We start from the raw sequence: 26,167 nt of genomic DNA, 5'->3' as shown, positions 1-26,167 counted from the left end.
TCACCTAGATCCATATTATGACTTCTTGAAACATTTTTACCCTCTTCCTGTTTTATAGCAATCTACAAGAGTAGAATATTTCACTCTGGAAGAAAGCACATGAGTACAGAAAGTCAACAAGTCAAAATAACTTCAGGAAGTTCCTAGAACTGACAGGACTCATTAGACCCCTCCTTCTCTTAGAATAAAGACTTCTGGGAGTCATTCTCAATTAACACACTGCGAAGAAGATTCACAGACAAGCCAAGCTGCAGAGAAGCAGGGTAAACCAAGCTGCCTGTAAAGAGGCTCTGACCAACTGACCTAGATAGAAAGACATTCTCCATCCTGTTGAGCTGCCTGCAGGTGGGCAGTGCGCTTTATGTCCCCAGCTTTCATGAACTGTAGTCTTTGCTGGGGGTGAGCTTCGGGAGGCAGTAGTCTTTGAGTCATTTCTGCTCCTCCAAGTAACCTGTCACCCATATTCCTATAGGCAATCTCAATAAAACTCATTGGTTCACTAAGTAGATGTTTGTTGAGTTCATGCTTTGGTCTGTTGGGGGCTTCTTATGTGAGGTGAGTAGGTGTGTATATGTGTGTGTGTGCTTGTGTGTGTGTGTACCTGTGTCTACATGTGTGCATGTGTGAGTATGTGTGCTTGGGTGAGTACATGCATGTAACAACAGTTTAAGAAAGAGAAAGCATGGGTTGGGGATTTAGCTCAGTGGTAGAGCGCTTGCCTAGCAAGCGCAAGGCCCTGGGTTCGGTCCCCAGCTCTGAAAAAAAAGAAAAGAAAAAAAAAAGAAAGAGAAAGCATGGATTTGATAGAAAACATTAGACAGTTGGAGGAAGAATAGGAAAAGAGGGAATAATGTAATTATATTATATTTTCAAAAATATTAGAAAAGGAAAGTTATCATTTTTAGAAGTCTTAAATGTATGTATTTTTTTTATGCTAAACAAGTGTTTGTCCTAAGAAATACATTGTTAATAGCCCAGGAGGGTTCTTTTTAGCTATTTCCTTGTACCTTTATACTGACTTAATTCATTCCCTCTTGCTTTCACTATAATCAATAGTGTATGGTCCCCTTGCTTTTCTCACAATGCTATGCCCATTCTTATTTGCTGTGTGACCAGTTCCTGGCTTACAACTTCTGCATACCAATAGCATGAAAGCAGCCAGATGGCTGACCTCACTTCCATAATTGGCATCCAGCGTGCTCTCTGGTGCCTCACAGAGACTGACTATCCTTACCTTGTCTCTGCCTACCCTAAGTGCAGAATTGGTTACGTGGCAAAAGTCCTGGCTTCCTTCATGCTAATGTCAAGATAGTTACTGCTTATCACACTTACCAGATAGTCCGGGTTAATTTTGAATGTTGTTAATAGTGCTATTTGACTGAGGGAAGCAAATTTCTTCTAACTTTATTGATGTCTAAAATAGAGGAGATATCACTCCCATACATATTTCCTGACACATGAATGCACATCAAATCAGCATCTAGACAGGTGGAGGAGAAAACGGACTGCTAAAGTGAAGAATGCAGGTCAGAAAAATGTTCTAGTTGGAAGGTCATCTAAAGTCAAATGACATCTTTCCAGAGTGATGGCATTGCTTACCTGTACATATAAATTTCTCACATCATGGTTCTGACATTTTATCTTAGCCAGCCTTGAGACTATTATGAGCCTCTGGTTTGAAATACAGATAAACTACTCACTTCAAGAAAGCTTGCAGGCTTCTTCATCAAGATACCATTGGTCTTCCCATCTGAGGATAGCTTAAGAATAAATCTGAGTTTCTCTGAAGCTGTATCAGTGTGAGGATGCTTTTCTTCTCAAGATACATGCCCTGATGGACAGTATTGAATCACATCCTAGTCAGCGATGCTTAATAAGTACTTGGTGTATGTATAGCTACACCAGTACTGAGAGCTTTAAGAAGGACAGCTATGTTGTTGTAAAATATAAAAAATAAAAAAGTATGGCTGTTTTTTACCTTCTCTAGGTCCGGCACCTCAGTGCCCCAAGATATCTGCTAGATATCTTGGTGGAAACACATCCCAACTCCAAGGCAGCCCAGTGTCTCTTGCCCCTGAACACTTTCCTACACTCAAACCATCACATAAAAGAACACACAACACAATAATCTTTGACCCAATTGGTAAGATATAACTGCCCACTTAAACATACAAAGCTCAGTGCCATCCATCCCTTAAGAACATTAATAACAACCTGTAAATACACAGAGCAGAATCTTAACATCACCTGCCATGGCTTCTCACCCTCTCTCTCCTGTCTCTTCCTTTCCAAAGTTCCAGTCTCCTCCTCTTCCTTCAAACTTCTCTCCCGCCCATCCTTCCTTCTCCTCCAATGACAGGCCTCCTTCTATCCTGTACCTGCCCCTCACCTGTATTTTACAAATTCAATGGGGAGAAGGTTCTGGTGAAGTCACCTGATTCCTGAGTACTGACTAGGCAGCTGTCCTTGGGGCAGTGGAATTAGCATCAAAATACAGATAACTCCAGGGCAAACCCGCACCACAGCTATGTTTATAGAAACAAGAATTGAACTGCAAGGAGTTTCTGTGCTGGAGTGAGCAAATGTGAATCAGGCAGTTCAGCATCTTGCCCCTTGTTACTGCATAAGGGATTTCCCTAAATGAATTCGAGAAAACCATAGCATTTGTTGTGATTGGCAATGTGGTGGCTCAAGATTTCGGAAGAAATAGGAAGTGAAAAATAATAACACCTATTAAAAATAGCAAGAGGTAAACTCTAGCATGCTTGGTAATTATATTTTCTGCCTTAAAATTTACTCTCTTATGAGAAAGAGCAATTAGGTTTGGGAGCTGGACGTAACTGGTTAGAAAATAAATTCATCCTTGTCCACTTTTCTCCTCGGAGTCCTGCTATATGCCCGCATTTTAAGTGGCTTAGAGACAAAATCAAATGCTGGTTTTCACGCTCCTGCACTGTATTGTCTAACACCTACAGAGATCATCTACCTAGTCTCGACTTAAGGACCATCAAATCAAAGATGGCATGAAGAGTAACATTAAAAGGTTTCACGTCCCAGGAAAAGTTAAAAACACATGTAAACCAATAGGGAGGCCTCAGTCAATCATTTTGAGTACATAAAACATCACCAAAATCCTCTCTCAGGAAAAAGAAAAGCAAGGCAGTGACTTAGTAATTCTATGAAATAGAGAGAGTCTCATAAGACTATCCTATATGCTCATCTGTCATCTTGAAATTTACTACTCAGCCTTGATGGGATGCATTCCTTATTTAGAGATGTAATGATGCATCTGATTTATCTCCAAAGATTAAGCAGCTATCGTTCAGAAACAGTAGTTACTATTTCTCCATATCTGTGTGTTTGTGTGCAAGGCAGTGTGTCTCTCTGTGTCTGCAGTTCATGTATCTCTGTGTCTCTCTGTCTCTGAGTCTCTCTGTGTCTCTCTCTCTGCCCTGCCCTGCCCTGTCCCCAATCCTCTCGCATGCAGGTCTGAGCAAATGTGCCTATTTGTCAACTAGAGCAAGATGTCTTCTTCTCTCACTTCTCTTGGCTGTAGTTGCTGCATAAGAAGCTTCAGGGATCAACCTCTGTCACTGTCCCTCAATATTGGGACAACCAGTGTGTGTGGCTACGTCGAGCTTTTGTGTGGGTGCTGGGGATTTGAACACATGTACTCTTTCTTTGACAGAAGGTTGCCTTGCACAGTGAGCCACCAAGTACTGCTACGTTCTTCACATGTCCTGTTTCCTCCTGTGGTTCTGACGACTAAAGAAAATGTGGTATGTTTTAGTTCCCTGCTTTATAAATGTTCTTATATTTTAGACAAACCATTAGCATATAAAATGAATGGGAGCTATAGACAAATCAGGGCTAGCCATTAAATCCAAACATTCATGGGAGCTATGTCACATATATTTAATACTAACAAACATTATTAAAAGGTGAATATTCAGCCCTCATTCTTTCTTTTATATTAAATTGATCAAAGGTATCCCTTTATAACAGTGCAAATAAAATGCCAATACCTCTTCTTTTTATTAATTATTTTATTTATTTATATTTCAAATGCTGTCCCCCTTTCCAGTCCTCCCTCCACGAGCCCCCCATTCCATCCCCTCCCCTTAGCCTCTAAGCAGGTACTCACCCACCACCTGCTCCTACCTCACCCCTCTTGCATTCTCTGGGTCATCAAGCCTCTATAGGACCAAGTGTATCCCTTCCCAAATAGCTCTTTATTCAATTGTTTTTTAATATGATAAAATTATAAATTGCATCTTTAATCTCCCAAATAAGACTTAACCAATATCATCACATTATTTATCAGTTTGGCTCTGATGAATGTTTAGTTTGACATAATGTGTGTTTGCTTTTTCATTTCTCATAAATGCCACTGCTATGTACTAAATTTTAAGTAAAATTCAAAATGTTTTTCTCGAGTAGAGGATTTTCGAGAGACTTAGAACGATTAGCCATTGTTGGGATCACAACTCTGCACAGATGTCTCCCAGACACTGGTGAAAATGGTTAGGTCATTTGTGGGGTTTGGTTTTGAAATATTTGACCAAAAGTCCACGTTTCTAGAACAGTGTCAAGAAGTCTGGCTTTGGCAAGGTCACTGGATCGCAGTGATGACCCCTAATAATGATTCTGTGCTCTCAAGGATCTGTGTTTGAACGGATTGGGGCATGATGGAGCTGTAGAAAATGGGATGTGATTGACATAGGAAGGTGAGCAGAAGCAAACCGTGCAGACAACTAGGATCCAGTAGGCTAGAGTTAAGAAGGAAAAGATGTTCACAAGACACTTTTTAAAAGTTTTATTGTGCTGTATTTTAAAAAGCTATGTTTGTTCCTTTTCCAATTCTTAAACATTTTAATGAAGCATTTGTCATGCCTTAACTTACTACCCTGGATTTCAACTGCAAACCAAATGAACGCTCAAGGGGAACATTTTCCTTCTGACTATAAGGAGGACTGCATTAGTGTCTCACTGATCAATGTGTCATAAGATATAACATTCTGATCTCCTTTTATTGGTTCAATTATTTTCTTTTCTGTTCATATTAACTTGAGAGCATCTTGGAGATATTTATTGCTGAAATCATTATGCTCAGATTTTACTTGACAAGAATATCCCTGGCCTTTTTCTTTCTGTACAGAGATTAGACAAGGTACAGCCTTTTCTATTTGTAATTTTTTTTAAATCATCATTCTGTGTATTTTGTGTCATTAACTTTCTGAAAATATTTATTCTGTCTGCTGTCTGCTTGTTTTTCACTTCCTGTAAGAAGTTTTAATTCTGTGTGTTTTTGACTAAAAATTATCGTGTCTTTAAATTGTGTGTGTGTGTGTTTGTGTGTTTGTGTGTGTGTGTGTGTGTGTGCGCGCATGTGCTTGTACATCTCAAATACGCTAATTGTTAGAGATATCAATTCTAAAGTCAAAATTTTGAGTTAGGTTTCAAAAACATGATCATGGACGAATGTGAACTAACTTCTAATTCCTACAAATCCGCAGGGCGCCATTTTGCTAAACTGAGGTGAGTTATATTAATCAAAGCTGACATTTCTTCTTTTTCTTTTGTCAGTGGTCTCAGAAGCCTGGAGGCTACGATGTCACTGATGTAGCAAATCAACTGCAATCGATGCCAGGCAAATAAATGACTTCTTGAGTTGTATTTGTTGAAACAACACACTATATTTTTGTGGCTGCACATCACGAGAAGGTATATTTCTGATAGAAATTTTAAGACACACTGTATTGTTAATTATGTGTATGTATGAGTGTGCCTGCATGGTTATGTGTATGTGAGGATTTAATTTGGGGAGCCAGGAAAGGATTGTCAGATATCCTGGGACTGAAAGTGCACAAGCCTGTGAGCTATCTAAGTGCTGGACGCCAAACTTAAGACCTCAGCAAGAACAGTGCACACTCTTAAACAGGATGCTATCTTCTTGAGTCCAGTCTTTGTCTTGTTTTAATGATCAAGATGGCCTCCTTGGGAAGGAAGCAAAATAGAACAAAGAATCAAGTCAGCTGTAGACCCATCAGAAAAAGTTAGAAAAGTCAAACTCCAGTCCATCGGTAATTATGAAGTTTTTGTGGTAGGATGATGGCACCTCCTTTCTGTGTGTCTGTGTTCTAGCTGGATTATGTGGCTGATAACAGGCCACGGTCACAGCATTCATGAGAAACTGATGCTATCCATCCATGGATAGATGTTCTATCATATGTTCATCATAGCCACTGTTAATGTGTGGCTAGGCAATGTATGTTATGATCCCTGAGTGGTGGGAAACTATCGATCTGAAATGTCATCAAATATTCATCACTTAACATTCTAAGTTTCATGGAAAATGATAATTATAGCCCATTATGAAAGGAAATATTCTAATACTCTAATGAAATATTCTAAACATGACAGAGAACATTATCCTCATTGACAGTGTTTAGAAAACCAGAAAATAGCCAGTATTAACCACTGTGTTAGAACGAGGCCACTGTGGACTCCGCTCGGAGGTCACAAATTCCCTTGGGTCTCTATCCTTACTGTTACTTAAGAATGATTCCTGATAGCTTTAGATGGGAAGTATCCCCAAAGTTCATGACTAGAGTACTTGGTGCTCATCCTGTGGTACTGTTTTGGAAGAGTGTGGGACATTTAGAAGATGAAGCCTAACTATAAGAGGTGGTCAATGAGGGGATAGGACCTGAGGCTTATTACTGGTCCACCTTCTTCTGTGATCTCTGTCTTCTGCTCCACTGATATAGGAGCCACTCTTAATCCCAGAGAGCTACCTGCGGCCATGCCTTCCCTCCACAACAAACTGTAGCCACTCGAACCATAAACCAAATGAACCTCTTGTCTATTAGTTGCTTCCTGTCAGATATTTTGTCCTAAAGGTATGAAAAATAATGTGTATAATGTGTATGATCACTGCTGATGACATGTACTACCAAAAATATTGGTTTGTTTCCCATATTATATTGTTATTTCCAGCAAGGTATGGCAGAATTGACCTTGGTTCTTGTTCCACATCTAAGACCCTGGAAAGGTCAGTTGCCTGGCCAGGGTCTCATCTTAGAATTCTCATACAAAGCCCATAAGAGTTGCTGGTGATGCCAGGCAGTCTACAATGCCCATCTATCACTATGCTGTTGCCTGTGTCTCTGAGGAGTTTGCATCATGATCCCAAGTGTAGTCGTTCAGGCAATCTGTTTACCACAGTTCATAAACACTAAGCTTTATTTACAAATCATGAAACATCACTATTTCATTTCTCTAATGCCCTAAGAAGAAAGCAGGATGATTGCCAAGATGAACACAGATGCTATTTTTCCTGTTTAATTTTTAAACTTGCCAGAATGCTAACTTATCTACAAACAGTGGTCATGCAAGTAGAAATCATTTTAATTTAATGCTATGTATTCGACTTTCAGCTCTCAGAGGCCAACCATTTCTTCATATCTTCTGTGGTAGCTCATTTCCAGTATCTAGATGTTATTTGTTAAATCTATTGATACCTTAAGCAAACCATTCATTTGAACGTAGCATAATCATCTGTGTTAGGTGTACATTAAAATAAGTTTTAGCACTTGCTATAGTGTTAATCTAATTCTCACATTCAGCTCTTATCAAAAAGTATTTGAGTTCACAAGTGCTGGGTAGGCATTGAGGCAGATGTCTATAATCCCAGGCGGTGGAAACAGGAGGAGCAGAAGTTCAAGGTCATTCTTCACTGCTTATTGAATTCCAAGCCAGCCAAGAATTCATAAGACTTTGTCTCCAAAAAAAAAAAAAGTCTCTTAACTGAGATGATGCTGAAATAGTAAATTACATTATCACAGCATCTGTGTGTCATTTTTGCTACTTGGTAAAATTTCCCCATGACAAAGCCTGTAACTTATTCATTCCTGTCTCCTGGTTACTTAATATAATGCAGAAAGCAAGTATTGGGAATTCAGTTAAATTTCATCGAACTGATTAACTAAAATAAAAATCATGAAATATCAAAAGTAATTTTCTACACATGAAAGGAATCCCACAGGAAAGGAAATACAAAATGTGTTTGCATCGTTCGGGGGCTGACATGAAATGGAGAGCGCATTCTATTTTGATGATTTGAAAAACATTGTTTTAATGAACTCTGCAAAGAGAGGGAAGTCATGTGGCAAAACAATAAAGATTAGGGAAGGACAAAGGAGAGGAAATGTAGTATTTAATGCAGAAGGGGAGGAAATGACCAACTCTTTGGAACAGGAAGGTGCATGGATACTCCTGCAGTCTCGTAGCCATGGTAGTGAGTGAGAGACAATCCATGTGAATGCTTGTAACAAAGACAAGGCAGTTCCCTCCCCCTTCACCCATTTTTACTATTCTCTCTTCTTTCACTCCCTCATTAGATATGTCTAGTTGACCACACCCTGCTAGAAGCCAGAGGATAAGGAAGCATGGATATTACATTCACAGTGGCCTCTAAAGAAATGTAGGATGAGAAAAGGTGAAATAGAATCACCTTGGAAATTTGAAAAGAAATATCAGAGTAGTATAGGGAAGAATAGAATCATCCCTGAGATTGGCATTCAAATTATTGGAATTCAAGTTATCTCCAAAGTTAAGTGATGTGACAGTGGCCTGAACTACAGTGTACAAAACCTTGGGACCCTGACAACATTATCCAAAGGGCCTGCCATTCTTGACTGGTCCTTGTGGGACCTGAAACGCTTTAAGGGCAGAACCTCCTCTACCCACCATGCATCTGAAAACAATAAGCTCCCATTAGCTAGTGGGTGGATGACTAACTGAGAAAATGTAAGAAAAGTATGCTTTATGTGATAGGTCAAGGAACATGTGACAACCCCCAAATCAGTTGTATGCTTTCAAAAGATTGGACTTTTCTGTGTTTTGAAGAGTAGAGTTTTCATCTGCTGTTTGTCCATTGAAAAGAAAGACTTAGTCCTGTTCATCTACGGCTTCAACTATAAAGAGTTATATTCAACTGTAAGGAAATGAATTTGCAGCCCCCCATAGCATGCTATGAATGTTCTCTTCGGGGAGTAATCTCTGAACAACATTATGGTGGTAGTGAAACCCAATTCCATGAACCTTTAACACTTGGAGGTCTAGGGTGGACAGCAAGGGGTTCACCCACCAGAAAGGATTACCTCAAAGCATGCACTAGAAAGGGATCCACGTATATCAATACTTCCTTGTTTTGATTTTGGTTTCCATTTGTCACATCAATATGATCTTTATGGTTTATGCATAATGTGTGATTGACCTTTTGTTGGTTTTGGTGTATGCTCTGCTGTACTAAAAGCTTGATTTAGTGGATCATTTTTATATTTGCGGAGTAGTTTGGTTAAATGACACATACATGATTAAAGAGAGATTGATACTGTCTTTGGGATTGCTGTCCAATGCTGGACATCCCCACATGGGAGAACATCGACATCTACAACTGGCTTCTGGTAAGACATCTCTAGACAGAACCCACCACCCCGGGCTTGAGAGACATTATTTCCTATTTCTTCAGTTTTTTTGAGAAAAGATCAAAATAAATGTCTACTTTCCCCATATTTATGAATTTATGGTTTTTCCCTGAAGCAAGCTCTGAGTCTTCAGCAAGATAATAGTGTAGTAAGAACCTAAGTTTGTTTCCTTTTTTCAAATGGAAATATTTTATTTCTCTGACTGGGAGGCTGGTTTGGTTTTCCATCGCATAATTGGGCCACTATATGACAAGAATAAGCAGCCGAAATATCTGAACAAGATTTTGCATCTTATCTCCACAAAGAAATGATAAATGCTTCAGTTTCGGAATATATTAAATCACCAATTAGTACAAAATATTTACACCCACTGAATCAACACATTGTTGCCCATAAATATGTATAATTGTTAATCCATAATAAGAAGTTTAAAAAGATGTCATAAAAGTTTTAGAGAGCTGAAAAATAAGCAACTATAATTCACTCTTCACAGATTTCCTATGGCTATATATGTATAGAAAAGTATTCTATATTTCTTTCATGTAGGATAAATGTCAGATATATATATATATATATATATATATATATATATATATATATCACTAACAAAGGAAACTTTCTATACAATATTTGGCCCATTGTAACTCAGTAATCCATTAAAGCTTAAAGAGGTTTTGTGGCAGCTAATGACAAGCCTTGGGTTTAAACTGAGACATGAGTGACTTCAAGGTATTATCAACTCCTGAAAACATTGACTGTTAGATTTTTCAGTCCAAACTATTAGTCAGCAATGGAGAAGGATGCCAGGATATCTTTGAGGCCTTCTTTTTAAAGGGTCTTGTTTGTGATTCTGTGATTTTCAATGATAGGGCAGGCCAAACCCACAGAAACACCTTAGAACATTGGAAAGAAATCTATCTGAAAAGTTTTCGAAGTTGTGAAATCCAGTTGCCTAGGAGCCACTGTCACACTGTCAAGTGTTAGTGTTACCTATCCCTAACAGTAACAAGTTTCACTTAAAAAGTAAAACCTCATGCGAGAAGTGACGTCAAAGATACCCTCCTCACGTTTTCAACACAGTTAACATTATCCCCCAACTTGAAAATAATCATTTTGAATTGTTGTAGAATTCCACCAAATCCACTTAATACTGCTTGTATGTTAAGACCATCTTACTTTAGCATGGGTAAACTCCCAGGGATCACTCCCTGAAGAAAACTGACTCCCTATCCCCAGAAACTATGAAGTTCCAGGAGCTCTTGACCTAATGATAGAACTTGATAAAATCCTTTCCCAGCCTTGGTAAAATTCCAACTGGCATTGATATTGTACAGGTCTTGGGCTACTATGAGTCCACGTGTTTAACAGCACTTTCTAACTTGAGAGGTTCCTTTTTTTTTTGAAGTCATTTTTGGATATATGAATTGTAGAGATTTCTTGGAGTCTTGTACCTGAATCATGTACCTTCGGTACTCTAAACAAAGGATAAGACCTACCAGACATCACTGAGTGAATTGTCAAGTCAGTGAGGCAAAGCTGCATCATCAAGGCCTCTCTGCCTCAGCGCTTACTATGACCCCTACACCCAAGATACTAGTGGTTGGATGTAACAGCATTTTGATGAGCAAATGCCCATTTAGCTTCACTCCTTCCAAGCTCAGTTTTATTCTTTTATTCTTTTCTTTTTTGTTCTCTTTTTCTTTTAAAGCAGGCTTCTAACTGCCTGGCATCATTCAAAAGCATCTGAGTCTCCAACTTGGTTTTCTCCCTAAGCCAAGAACATGGTGCAACCCCATGTCCCAGTCCTATCCTGCTCTCCTGATGCTGCCTTTCGCTGTTCTCCTCCGTGGCGCAGTTCTCCTCAGCTGCAGCTGATCTCGCCATTCAGTGGCTGGCTGAGCCTGCCCTCTTTGTTCAATAATTCATTGTGCAGGTGCAGCCCAGGCAGATCATTAAGAAATCTCAGACTTTGAAAGAATTAGAAAATGAGTTATTGATTGTTTGTTTCTGGGTGCTGCATTTAATTTGGATATTGGGGAGTTTTCGTGAGTCGCGAAGTGTCTACTCTACAGAGACTTTTATTATTTAACCTTGCTTCATTTTCTTTTGGAAAAAAAATAATGGTTTCATTCCTGTGGTCTGTTGATTCTGGTATTTTGGGTAGAACAAATTGGATGCAGCCAGTTGCCGAAGCACAGTGTGCGACTGCACAAACAGAAGAGACAGAGATCAGACATTTTTCAAGCAGAAACATTTTCTCTATAGCTGTGGCTTCAGGAACTGAGTGTTATCACAGAATGTTTTTTTTCTAATCACTTGTAAAGAACCATAAATGTATCATGTGTTAGTTTTCTATGTGAAAAGGGTAGAAAGTCTTTTTTTTTTCTGTCTTGTTGAAGTACATTTTAATTAAACAATTAGGTATCTGCGATGGTTAGTTTCAACTGGCACCTTGTGACAACTTTGATTCACCTGAGGAGAGTGTCTTCAAGGATAGATTTTTTTTTCTTTTTTTTACATTTGGTTGTCCTGTTGATATATATGTGGGGGTTATCTTAATTAATTTCATTGGTGGCAGGAAGGCCCAGCCCATTGTGAGTGGCATCATTCCCTAGGTTAAGCCGAAGCTATCAATCAAGTGAGGCTACTTCTGTCTGCTTTTGACTATGAGTATAATAGGGTTGCCTGTTTGAAATTCCCCCCGTTCCTTTCAATAATGGGCTATGATCATCAGTTTAGAAGAATAATATCTAAGTTTAAGCAGAAGGTGTTTGTTAGCATATTAAAAAGATACCCAAAGTAGGATTCTCGCAAAGTGTAGGACACATTAATCTTCAGACAGACTGAGTGGAGGAGGAAAGAAAGGCAAATGCATAGCATGTGAGATGCAGATGATACATAGAATCCCAAACCTTGCGGTGGAAGGCAGTGATGAAGCAGGGGCATGCTAGCTCCTGGCTGTGTTTGGCTATAGATGAAACTTTATTGAACAAAACAGACAAAAACAAAAATGCAAATTGACTGAGATTACCAAATAGTTATGGTACAATCCAGCATCTTTTATAGGACTATTGTAGTTACAGATATTTCACAGATGATGTTCAGACATCAGCAAGGCAGAGTCAAAGCTTTCTCTACAAGAATCGGGCTGTGTAGTGGCTATTCAAGGTTTTGTTTGTTTGTTTTTGTTTTTCTATAGAGTCAAAGCCAGTTTTGGCTGACTGATCTTTATCTTTTGTTCTTTCTCTGTTTGTGGTTATTACTATTGTCCCTTAAATCAGTTTTTTTATCTCTGGAAGTAAATGACTTTTTGTCTTTTTTAATATTTACATATTTATTTGATATTTTGATTGAGGACATACTTTGAAATATTAAAAGCTGGCCAAATAGCTAGGTCTACCATGCTGCCTGGTGGGGCCTGTTTCACCTTGGAATAACAAGTTATAGGGAAGACAAGAGATCTGATGTGTTTTTAAAATTTATTTTCAATGGTTTATCATCTGATATAAAGCACAAGTCTCTAACAATCTGTTTGAGTCCCACAGTTTTGCCCTGTTTATGTGGTTTGTAAAGGTTTCTGCTGATTTTTCTACACTGTGTACATGACAAGTCGTCCATTCATTTTGGGTCCCTCCAAGCACTTCACGCTTAGTTTTAACCCAAGGCCATACAAGAAGCCTGCAGATTTGAAACAATGACCTTCAGAGAGTCTCATCATTTCCTTCTCATTGTGAAGTTCTGTATACTTCCTTGTTCTGGTTTCTATTTTGGGTTTGCCTGAGAAGTGACCCCTCTGGATGTGGCCTTTCAATGAAGAGCCCTGTTTTATTCAGAATGATGGATGATGTTCATGCCAGTGGCAGCCTCAAGTCCTCTCTGCCTAATCAATAATTAAAAGAATACTTTATATGTAAGAGAACTTCTACAAATCTGTTTGTTTCTGTTCCCCCAAATCTGTAATTATCAACAGAGAACTATGACCTTTGATTAGAAGCCATATTCTTGAAGCACTGACATTCTAGTCTCAGAGCAGTAAATGAAATCTCCTTGGGTTTATCCATCATTGGAGACCTCAAAACAGCAATAAGACTTATGTCCCAGCAAACCTATTCTTGCCATTAAGAAAAGACTAGGATGACTCTGGTCTATAAAGATGATGAACTCTCCTCAAAGGCCACTAAAGACAATGTTCACCTCAAATTAGTCCTCCTGTTCAGATTTTACCTGAGTTTCATGGGCCAGGCTACCAACAACTTGTTTATAGCATCCCTAAATTGCCATTTTATTCCTCCCCCCTTAACTGTAGTATGTCTAAGGTTTTATCCTTGATAATTGGACACAATACCTCTCAAACAAGAAATTAAGAAAAAAAAACTGCAGAGTGATTGGATGGCTTCTTAACTTCCTCTTTACCTCGTGCCTGTAAAATACAAGAGAGACTGGGTCTGCCTCTGGTCTCCTTTCTCCATTCCGTGAGCACAAGGGAAAGTGGATAAGGAATGAAGAAGAATGAGGGGAGGCAGCCAGGGCACCTAGTAGGACTGCTTCTACGAGCAGTTGAACACTCACATAGATGGACATACATGATACAGATAGCTGGCCAGAGTCTCAACACTATGGCCTCTGGAGCAAATTTAAATGCCAGCTTCTTACATCATTGTTTTCTATCAGAAAGACACACAACATGGGCTTCTACAGTGACTGAGAAAGAGACAGAGTTGAGAAGATGCCTTTCTCCAGGATACTGTAGCAGCCAGGATGGTGAAAATCGAATATATCTTTAAGATAAAGAGGCATCATGTTTGTGCACTTAGGCGTACTGAGACTGGATGTCCCAGGTTACGGTGGTGTCCGAGGAACCCTCTTCCTTCTCTGATGAGAAGAAGAGGGGGTAATGATGGATGAACTTGTAAGGGTAGAACTGGGAGGAGGGGAGGGACACGGGGCTTTGATCAGGATGTAACAAGAATGAATGAATGAATGAATGAATGAATGATAAATGGGGCATCAGGTTTAGTAGAGTCAAGTTGAATGAGGGAAGTATTTACAAATCATCAAAAGTCACAGACAGTGATGAACATTGAGTTTTCTTATAAAACACAAGAAGAGGGAAGTCTTTGACATTGGATACACTACAGAATATACAAAGCCTGGGCACTGTAGAGAGCAAAGCCCCAGTCTCCTCAAAAACTGCTGTAACTCTAGCTTCTGGTCAGGTCAGTGTTTGGGAACAAATATTTTTCAGACTGAGAACATCTTAGAAAGATGAATATTATAATTAGAGATGTTAATCTATCTGGGGAAAGGTTATAAAAATACTGCTGTATACCAATATGTAAGGTATCCAATCAGTTGCACATAATTTCAACCTACAAGCCATCCATTTCAGCATGTGAAGACATCACCAAGCTCAGGGAAGTTAACACACCCGCCACTCTAAACTTCCCTTTAGGCCACAATGCAATTCTTTTTCTAGGCATGTCTAGTAGATTTTAAGTGACAGATCATTTTTATTCACAAACTTGCTGAGCTGGAAAGACTGGCATCGCTGCATCATTCTTTCCTGACTTCATGACATAGATCACGCAGTCTTCAGTGGGTAGTGTCTTCATCTCCTTGTAAGCTGACTCTAGGTTAATGACTCAGTTCTAAGATTATAAAAATGTGCAATGTCGTCAAAATGCTACTTTTGTCTAGAGAATAATGTGATATGCTCAGAGAGACAAGCTCAGGGCTTTGCAGAGTGTAAGCGCCAGGGAGGATAGTTAAATGTGTTGACCAGGACTGGTACTCACCCACCGAGTAAGCTTGGGGAGTATTCAAGGGATTAACAACCACAAAAGAAAGAGAAGTTAACTGGAAGATTGCCATTTTGGTGTTTCTATCAGTGTGTGTGTGTGTATATGTGTGTGTATGTATGTACACATATGCATGTGGAGGCAAAATGCTGAAGTTGGGAGTCTTCCTCCTTCTTCCAACTTACTCATTAGGACAGTGTCTGTCAATCAAACCCAGATCATATATATATGTATGTATACATATATATGTGTGTATGTATGTATATATATGTATATATGTATATATATGTATATATGTGTATATATATGTATATATGTATATATGTATATATACATATATGCACACACACACACGCACACACACACACACACACACACACACACACACACACACACACACACATATATATGTTCTTGGCAGTCAGCTTGCTGCTAAGTTATCCTGGGCCATTCTGAACATGGGATTACAGAAGAGCAACTTGGCCCATTGGAAGTTTAGGTGACTGCCTCTCTTGTTTACAACAAGCACCAGCGGAACCTTCTCCACAACTCTAGAACAGTCTTAAATGGTATGCACATCAGAGTAAAGTTTAAAAGCCATTTTGAATAAAATTAGACACAGGTATCAAGCTTTGTAGTGGTCTTTTTAATCTGTAGAATAATTTTCCCAACCTTCAATAAAATTTGTCTTAAGAATTTGATTTATAATAATAGTGGTTACAAATTATTGAGAGCTGTGTGTGTGTGTTTGTGTGTTTGTGTGTGTGTGTGTGTGTGTGAGAGAGAGAGAGAGAGAGAGAGAGAGAGAGAGAGAGAGAGAGAGAGCATCCTTCCCAGAGTTGTGTATTGTGTGAACAAAAGAGAGATCGATACATGGTAGGATAAATCCACCTAATATCACTGATACAAAAGTGATCTGTGGGAGCAGGACATAAGGCATTTGGAAAGAGGCAACAGAGTCACTTGATGAGTCCTGGGAAATCTGACTCTGGAGACCAGCATCAGGGTGCAGGTTAGTTCAGTGCTCAGCCCGTAAGCTTGTACATAGTGTTTGAGCCAGCCGAGCCCCTAAATCCTTGGCCAATAGTATCTGGCCACACTCTCACCACCATGCTCCAATGCAAGTTGTGCCTAATGAAGTACCTCAGAAGGAGTGAGGTGAGGAGGGGGAGCCATGACAACTTCTGTGAAGATGGAGAAATTGGCCACCACTCTGGCATTGGTTCCTTTTTGCTGTCTCACCAGTGTACTGGGAACCATCTTAGATCTGTTGCTATGCATGGCAGATCAAGACTCTTCAAAGAACTGCAGAAGCCTGTGGTACCTCACTCCCCATTCCACTGTTTTCTTCACATGGTTGACCTCCACATCCCCCACAGAAGCCAGGAAGAGATTGTGTGGAGTTTACAGAAGGTGTGTCAACAGTCTCAGGACACTACTAGAACCTGTATATCCACACTACCCATAGGGGGTAGAAGTACCCCAGAGAGGGTTTTAGCGGGTCTTCTAGCTGTTTAGTCTTTTCTTTATTTCCCAGGGAGGCATCTAGAGCTGAAGCTATCTTCTGCTCCCAAGGACGATGCTCATAGTAGCTGTTTGCAGGATTAGAATGATGAGCAGGGTTTGATGGCCCTTCCTCAGAAAGTAGAGGCCACAGTTTGAGCCCTAGTTTTTCTTAGTAGAATGTTTCTGTGCCTGTATGGATGCATGTGTGTGCACATGTGTCTGCCCGTGTGTATGAGTGTGCACATGTGCATTCATAGTCATGTACATGTGTGTACATGAGCACACACATGTGTCCATGTATGTGTGACTGTGTGTGTGTGCGTGCGTGTGTGTGTGTGTGTGTGTGTGTGCGTGTGTGTGTGTGTGTGTGTGTGTGTGTGTGTGTGTGTTGGGGTTAGAGGTCGAATTCTGGTGCTGTTTCTCAAGAGCCATTCATTCACCTTATCTTGGAGACAGGGTTTTTTCTGACCTGGAAGCTGAGAAGTAGAATATGTTGGCTGGGCAGCAAACTTCCACAATTCTTCCTAGTGCTGGGATTACAAGCACACGTTACCAGGTCTGGATTCTTATGTGGGGGTTCTTGTAGGGGGTTCAGGCTATCGTGTTTGAGCAGCAGGCTCTTTACAATCAGTCATCTTTATAGCTCTGAAAAAATATAAAATGTATGCGTAATATTTGTATATATATGTAATATTTATATAAATATATAATGTATAATAAATAATGTACAGTGTATAGTATATAGTACAATGTATAATATATAATATTTATATATAATTATATATAAAAGATATATAAACATGTATTTATATATGATATAATATAGTATTTTATATAATATTGTGTTCCTACTTATATACTCATACAACTACTGGATGAAAACAAGGACAAGAGATACAGAGGGAGGGAAGGATGGAGGGAGGGAGGGAGGGAGGTGTCGTTATAGGTCAAGAGAAATTGTAAGCTCCTGGACACAGGCAGCTGTAGTCAGACTGGAAAGGAAGAAATGACTACCGAGACACGAAAGAAAAGAAATTGACAAGTCTTGTACAAACCAAAGAAGAATTACATTTAAATATAACCTTTTGCAGTAAGCTCTGAAGGAAATGTGCGATATTTTTCAAACCAAAAGCCCCATATTATTTTCTCCTCGGGGAAAAAAGGCATTTTCCCTGCAAAGTAAAAACCCAGCTGCCTTTAAACATGCATTAGTCTAATCTGTCATTTTGAAGCACACCTTAAGTGTGTGCCGCTGACTTTGCCTTCGAGGAATATTGACAGCTTCCAAGCACACAGTTTATGTTCCGGACTACTTAATATTCCTCAGATGTTTTCCCACTCTTAAAGAATTAAGATTAAGAAGTGCACTTGTCAGAGTTGATTTTTATAGTTTGGACATATTAAAATGTTTTATTAAATTTAGATTTGATGTCCTTTCCAATGAGGAAAAAAAATCTCGTTATTCCAATTACCCTCTCTGGATAACAGGGAGCCCCTAAAGTGCCAAATATCTAATCTAGTTTGCAGTGTGGAGTGATAGCTGGCCTCTGAGGCAGGTAGACTTACTAGTCAAAACCAAAACGATCAAAACAAACAAAGAAACAAAATTCACCTTTCAAGGTGCTCTTTTTGTTACAGATACGGTTTGCTCTAGTAAACCAGCACAATATTATTGTTTTGCCAATACAAGTGCTGGGGAACGAGTCTGATTTCTCACAAGCACTTTCATGTAGCTTAATAATAACCAATAACCAAGATGCAGATTTGGACTTTAGTTCATCCCATTTTAGCAATAAACAGAGGTCAGATTGATCGTACACCCATGGATGAGAGAAACGTGTGTGTTGCTTAGCAGCAAGAACAACCAGAGAAAGAAGTTCACTCTTTCCACCCAAAATATCCCTGTGACAGTCATCTGCTAGTCAGAACAAGTAGAGAAATCAGGGTGTCATGTTATGAGAGGAAAGTAAGGGTGAAAGGTGACGCTTCATCCGTTCTCTTCTGTTGGAAGTAATCGTAACGTTACTGTGTTTGCAAGGGGTGTAGATTTTTCTATCACCAGTCTATGAAGGAAAGACAGATACCTTTCTTAAGGACTATATTCAAGTAAAACATGAAAGAAAACCAAACCGAACAAAAAAATAACCAAAAATTAGAAATCTGGAAATGAGCATATTTTTTTACCTGTTTGTTCAAGCATCGGTGCTTTTTCAATGGTACCTTCTACATTTGTTCTAAATCTGTAACTGCTCTTATTTTTTTTTTTCCGGAGCTGAGGACAGAACCCAGGGCCTTGCACTTGCTAGGCCAGCGCTCTACCACTGAGCTAAATCCCCAACCCCCTGCTCTCATCTTTTTGTACTACATTTCTTTATTTCTAAAAGACCTTAGAATTCCATTCATGAAACATTGTTTTGTTGTCCTTGTTTTGGGTTTTTTGTTTGTTGTTTGTTTGTTTGTTTGTTCAGTTGGTTGGTTGGTTGGTTTTGCTTCAGAAGTGCAGAGTGGGTAACGTTGCTAGATGGATACAACCCAAGAATTGCAAGGGTCAGCAAGATAGTTCTATCTTGGACAAGGACATACAACTTTTAACTCTTGTTTCCCAGAATGTTTGTAGATTGTGGATGAAGAGGTGTTAGGAAAGTGATGGACACTCCCTTCTTACCTCTCTACCCAGGTATAATCTGTCTCTGCAATGGCATAGTTTATACCCTGTAAGAGATCGGCAGATAAAGTGTAATTCTGGATGCCAATTAGAAGCCAAAATAATTGGGGAATGTCTAAACTACTGTGGTCATTCGACAATTAACAAATCAATCTTCAGGTAATTTTTAGATGCCCTGTTATCTAGGCTTCATGGATGTAGCCTTGTTGACATTTCTAGGTGATCCAATCTCACAGGAGACTTCTCTGCCTTATGACCTTTCTCAGTTCTGTCCTGTGATGTTCCCTAAAGTTTTAGGTGCACAGATATATATATATATATATATATATATATATATATATATATTGAGAGAGAGAGAGAGAGGGAGAGAGAGAGGGGGGGGGGTTGGGGGTTGTGAGAGCTGGAGGAGCAGTCTTCCTCAGGGAAGAGTCTAACGTTTCATTACCTTATACCAAGAAGTCAGCTCAGAGATCACATACATACAAGAACCATCCATGAACTGAGCAGGCCATATTTATATATTTAGGATTAAAGAAAAAGAGGCCAAGATTTCAAGAGAGTAGGAGAGTATGGGGAGGCCTTTGAGGGAGGAAAGCAAACGGTGGAATAATGTAATTCTATTTTAATTTCAATCACTAAAAAATTAAATTTAAAACCTGGAACATGAGGATATTAAAGATGATCATTGCTTGAAGGGGCTCGAGACCCCATATGAACAACAATGCCAAGCAACCAGAGCTTCCAGGGACTAAGCCACTACCTAAAGACTATACATGGACTGACCCTGGACTCTGACCCCATAGGTAGCAATGAATAGCCTAGTAAGAGCACCAGTGGAAGGGGAAGCCCTGGGTCCTGCTAAGACTGAACCCCCAGTGAACTAGACTGTTGGGGGGAGGGTGGCAATGGGGGGAGGGTTGGGAGGGGAACACCGATAAGAAAGGGGAGGGGGGAGGGGGATGTTTGCCCAGAAACTGGGAAAGGGAATAACACTTGAAATGTATATAAGAAATACTCAAGTTAATAAAAGAAAAAAAATGAAAAAAAAAAAAAGATGATCATTACAAGACATAAACACAGGCCTGTTTTTCTGGTCTGTGAAGTACAAGTGCTTCCTGGGAGTTTTTGGCTCTATGCCTCAAATAGTTTCCACTTCCTTTCAAATTATATTATAATATATAATATTATAGATAATTATAAATATATTAAACTCAAAAATATGGTGCTTGCTTGTCGTATGTTTACCACAAATGAAGGTGCCCACAGAAGACACTCTTAGGCTTCCTGGAGCAAGACTTATAGGCAGTTCTAAGCTGCCTGATACGGATGAATTCTGGGAAATGAACCCAGGTTCCCTGCAAGAGCTGTAAGAGCTCTTAACTACTAAAACATTGTCACTCTAGCACCAAAATAGTATCTTAAGTGGTTTGTATAAATAAAAAATTATATATGATTCTAGAACTTTCCAAGCACTCCTTCGTTCGGTATGTTTGAAAACCCCAAATAGCAAGTGAGCGTGTGGCTGGATATATGACAAGGTTTTGTGTAATCGAATTAAGTTTGTGATTACTGGGCAGAACATGACAGGCAGCTTTAATTAAGGGCAGGGAGTTTCAGTCACTACAGGGGAACAGAACACTGTCTTTTCCGATTTTAATGTCTAGGTCACTAGAGCATCATTTTTAACATTCAGAGGAGTAATTTTCTGAGCACGACCTCTGGCATAACACCATAATTCTGAAGCATGCCCTCCCACTGGCAGAGACATTATTGTGTCCTACAGAACCTGACCTTTGGATGGCCCGTTCTGTTTGAGTTTTCAATGAATATGAATTGGAATTCCTAAGCCAAGAAGCGCAGCATTATCGGATGGCCGGCTGTATTCAGCATCGTGAATTTTGCAGAACTTGACCGTCTGTCTAACTGAAGTGTAATTAAAAATGCAGACCACTGTTCTGCACAAGTCCTGGCTATTAGAATGGCAAACACCTTGTGAACGCTACATGGAATTTCTATGACTGGCAACTGGGATCGGTGAGTTTATTAACGATCTCTTGGCAGAAATAGTTCCCGTTACTTCCAGTTCTCTATTGCATGCTAAGGAGGGGCTAAAAATGGGAAGACATGGCATCGTGTTATGGAAGAAAGGGAACTTTCTGCAGAAAGACGTAGCGAACCTTTCTGGTAATAGAGGCATTGTGTATTCCAAGGTTTATGAGAAAAGGAACATATGCTCTCAGGAAAATAAAGCCATGGCCATGTAGGGGACAATGACGCTTCTTACTGTTTCTGATTGTCAGCTAAGTAACATGTTCTGGGGTGTATGTCGCTTGATGCTTTATCCTTTCCGCTATTGTCAGTTATACAATGAAGAAGGAAGTTGTATTTTTCTCGTACAGTTCCTGTGGAGGAGCAACGGGAGAACAAAGGGAGATTACATACCTGTCTACCCACACTACAGCCCTAGGCAAACACATGTAAATCATGTAACAGATTCCTCCTGCCACAGTAGTGGGGAAACATAAACTACACAGCAGGTTCTCCTCCCCACAGTAATTGGAATGCATGCCCAACGTGCATGATGGATTCCCTACGCTAATCTGACAAATTGGCAAATGTCAACATCTGGATTGTTTAAACTGTCAACTGGACACAACCCAGAGTCGCCTAGGAAGAGAGATCTCGGATGAAGAATTTCTTCCATCGGATTAGCCTCTGGCCATGCCTATGAAAACCTGTCTTGATGGATGCTTAACAGAGAGCACCTAGACTACTGTAGGTGGCACCAACCCTTGGCAGGTGAGTTCAGAAGGTTGAAGGTACCTGTAGAAAGCAAATCAGGAACATAAATAGGAATGCATGTATGCGCATGCGAGCGCGCACGCACGCGCGCACGCACGCACACACGCACGCGCACGCACACACACACGCATGCACGCACGCACACATGCACGCATGCTCGCAGGTGCACACAGAAACAGAGAGACAAAGACAAAAGACAGAGACACAGAGGCACATATAGAGACAGAGAGGCAGAGGCAGAGACAGAAAGAGATAGAAAGACAGAGAGTTAACCCCATCCCTGGTTTCTGCTTGAGTTCCTGCCCAGATTTTCCACAATGACGTTCTATGATCTGAAACTCTTAAGTCAGACAAAATGCTTACCTCCCAAGTGTATTTGTATTCTCCATCTTTGTGTGAAATCCAATCAAGCTATTTTTAGATTCGTGGTTCTCAGCCTTCTCAATGCTGTAATCCTTTAATACAGCTCCCGGTGTTGTAGTGAAACCAAAGCATAAAACTACTTTCGTTGCCCCTTCATAACTGTAGGTTTTCTACTGCTGTGACTCACAATGTAAATAGTTTTGGAGGGAGATGTTTGCCAAATGGGTCAGGACCCACATGTTAGGAACCACTGTGTTAGATCGTGGAGGCTCAGAAACAAGTGCCATGCTCTTCCAAACCATTTGAACAGCCTATGCTCCATTTCCTACAGGTTCATTCTCAGTGTCCCAGAATTCTCTTTTTCCTGGATGCTTTCTATCAGCCATTGGCTGGAGTCTACTGTTGCTCTATGCAGATGTAGGATATATCCCCATATAGTCAACTCCCGGAGTTTTGTATTTTGTAAATCTTTGTCCTTCCTTTCCTGCCTGAGGGCAATCTAGGATTGTATCAGAGGTTGTCTTACTGCTGATTGGTTGTAATAAAGACGTGGCAGCCAATAGCTAGGAAGGAGGAAGGGGGCGGGACTTCTGTGAAAGAGGGATGCTGGTAAAATGAAAAGAAGCAGAAGTTTTGGAAGCAGAGTTGGGGGGAGCAGACCTCAGTGAAGCTAGCCACGTGGCAGATCATTGGCTAGAAAGTCAGGTTAAGTTATATGAGCTAGCTGGGAGATTGCCCTAGCAAAATGGCTATGCTTTAAGCTATAATAAATGTCTTACACCATTGTTTATATCACTGATGGGTCTAAGAAAGTACCACAATACATGATATTTGGAGATTCATCCATCCGATGCTGTATACTAGCATTTTTACAGTTCAGGAAAAAAAATGCCTTTGCACAAGTATACTGCAAACTGCCTGTGGTTCTGTCACCTTTGGGACGTTACAAAATATATGGTTATGACAATGACACTTTGGATTGTTTTATGGACATATGTGTTCATTTTCTTTGTGAAAATTCGTGGATGTGAGATCTCTGTATTAGGAAGGGTTCCTGTTGTTTGTTTTAGGAAAATGTCACACTGTCTTCAAGGACCACATTATGCTCACAAACAATTATGAACATTTCTAGATGCTCAGCTTAGCGGTGAGCATATGGTAGTAAGTTGTCAAGTACCATTCAACCTAATTTAAAGGTTTCAATACTGCTTAATGCCCTTGATATTTTCCCCTCAGGGGGAACTTAAGATTATAAGTTTTATATAGTTGTCAGCCTTGTTTTAATATTATTATTGATAAATGTATTGAGGACATCTGTATATTTTCTTGTTAATCAAAATATTGTCTAGTTTTTATTCTCTCTCTCACACTCTCTCTCTCTCTCTCTCTCTGTGTGTGTGTGTGTGTGTGTGTTTCTCTCTGTATGAGTATGTATGTGGACTTCATAGAACTTTCTGGAATTTGTTTATTACTTCTACTATCTATTCTAGTATTTGAACTCAGGTCACCAGGCTTACATGTATGTACTTTTACCAGCTGATTCATCCCACTGACCTTATTCTTAAATAGTCAATATCTAATTAATTATAACCCTTTATGATTTTCTCTTAATTCTTCAGGTCTTAAAATTAATGTTCCTAACAGGGTTGTGGAGCAAGTGGAACTGTGCCGCCAGACAGAAGACCTTGGTAAGGTTGAGCAGATTAAGGAACTCAGGCAATTCTCATAATTGAAAACAATAGGCATTTGAATCTACTTCTGACAAGGTTTCTGTCCTGAAGGACATAACCACAGCACCCCACAAACAGGACCATGACAACTGGTCACATAGCATAGAAACCCAGAGTTCTCCATACCACTGGGGTATCTAGATAGGCCCCGTGGGTTTAGCCAATAAATTTCCCTTCCCAGGCATCTCTTCCTGCAAAAGGTATTTAATCTGTTTCACGCTGAGTAAGTCATGTGCATCCTTTTCCACTATAAATTTGGACAAACAGGACTGTCTTTCTCAAGACAAGTTATATGGGGAGGCCTGCATGTCATACAGACCCATGCCTAAATCTCCTACAGAAGGCTTTTCTACTCTCTTGGCACTCACTCTGAGTTAAGCCACATTCCCCCGACCCTGGTTCATCTGAGGCCCTCTGCCTCAACTCCTCGAGGTTCCCAGTAGCGACTGGGTGTCCATGAGTTTGAGAACCACAGCTTCTACTCCAGCATGGGCCATTTCTCATCCAGAGAAACATAGGCTGAGGCCCCTATCTTAGGGTGCAATTTATCCCCTGAGATTTGTGTTGGTATCACAGGAGCCTGGCGCCCCAAAGTGGAGAATGGAATATAGCCTAGCTCCCTTGCATTCAACCTCCCCAAGTGACAACTGACGCCCCAGCAGAACCACAAAGGGTATGTTATCTTTTCACTTCTTTGGGCCCTAAGGTATTCAAGTCTACAACTGCACAATGATTTCTTAGCAATTTTTAGACGGTGGCTATATTTTCTGCTTTCTGTTTCATATTAAATTTTCCATAGTAAACGTTTATTTTTCCTTTTTCTCCTAGAACATGAAAGATAAGCGTCTCTCTGGAGTATACAGTTTGGAGTTGCAGTGCCGACTCGACTTGGGTATAAACAACTTTAATCTTGCAAGGTAATTATTTACTCCAGCACTTGAACTCATCCATCCTCACCAGCAGTTTGTGACAGTCCCTGTAACCCCTTTGTCTTCACTCGCCCTTGCTTTGGACTGCCGTTCGGCTTTCTAATTGCCTCTTGCAGTAACCTTACAAAAGGCCTGTGGCATTTCGGGTGTTCTGTGTCAGCTTTAGGAAACTAAGCCCGCACCTTTATGAAAAACAGAGGGCTAACACACGTGTCCCTACCGTGCAGTATAAAGTTGAAGGTTGGATATGTGGAAACTTCTCAAGAGAAGAGTAGTGGACACTCTTTTTCTCTATCATAACGGATACTTCATGGACGCTTTTTCCTTTATTCCTAACAACACCCAGCTAAACAAGCCGATGGGCTGCCAACAGCACTCGTGGTTTTCTTCTCCCACCTTGAACGTCAACAATGGCAAGCCAAGTCCTCCGCATGCTTCCATTTCTGACTTCGTCTTCTAGTTATATACTTGATGTAAATAAATGAGACAAATATGAAGAGCATAATTAGAATGTAATCATAGAGATGCCCATAGAGATGCTGTTGGTAAGACCAGCATATGTCAAAATTTCAAAAGTTCTCTCTGGGCATTTGCCATATGAATTATTCACCCACTGTGAAGGTTTCAAAAAATTCAGAAAGGCTATGAAGACAAAAATAAGATACAAACGTTGTTATTTTAATCCATTTTTTCTAAATCTGTAGAGAACAAAATAAAAAAAAAAACCACACTGCTGTTTATACACTTTCATTATTATATTTAGGGTAGGGATATAGTTCAGTGGTAGGTGACCTTTGCTAGAATGGCCAAAGCCTTAAGTTAAATTTCTAGCACCACTATAACTATCACTTTTATATTAAGAAAAATAAAACTCCATGTGTTG

The sequence above is a fragment of the Rattus norvegicus genome, chromosome 20, assembly GCF_036323735.1.
Source record: "Rattus norvegicus strain BN/NHsdMcwi chromosome 20, GRCr8, whole genome shotgun sequence".
Classification (NCBI taxonomy): Eukaryota; Metazoa; Chordata; class Mammalia; order Rodentia; family Muridae; genus Rattus; species Rattus norvegicus.
This window is presented reverse-complemented; position numbering follows the sequence as displayed.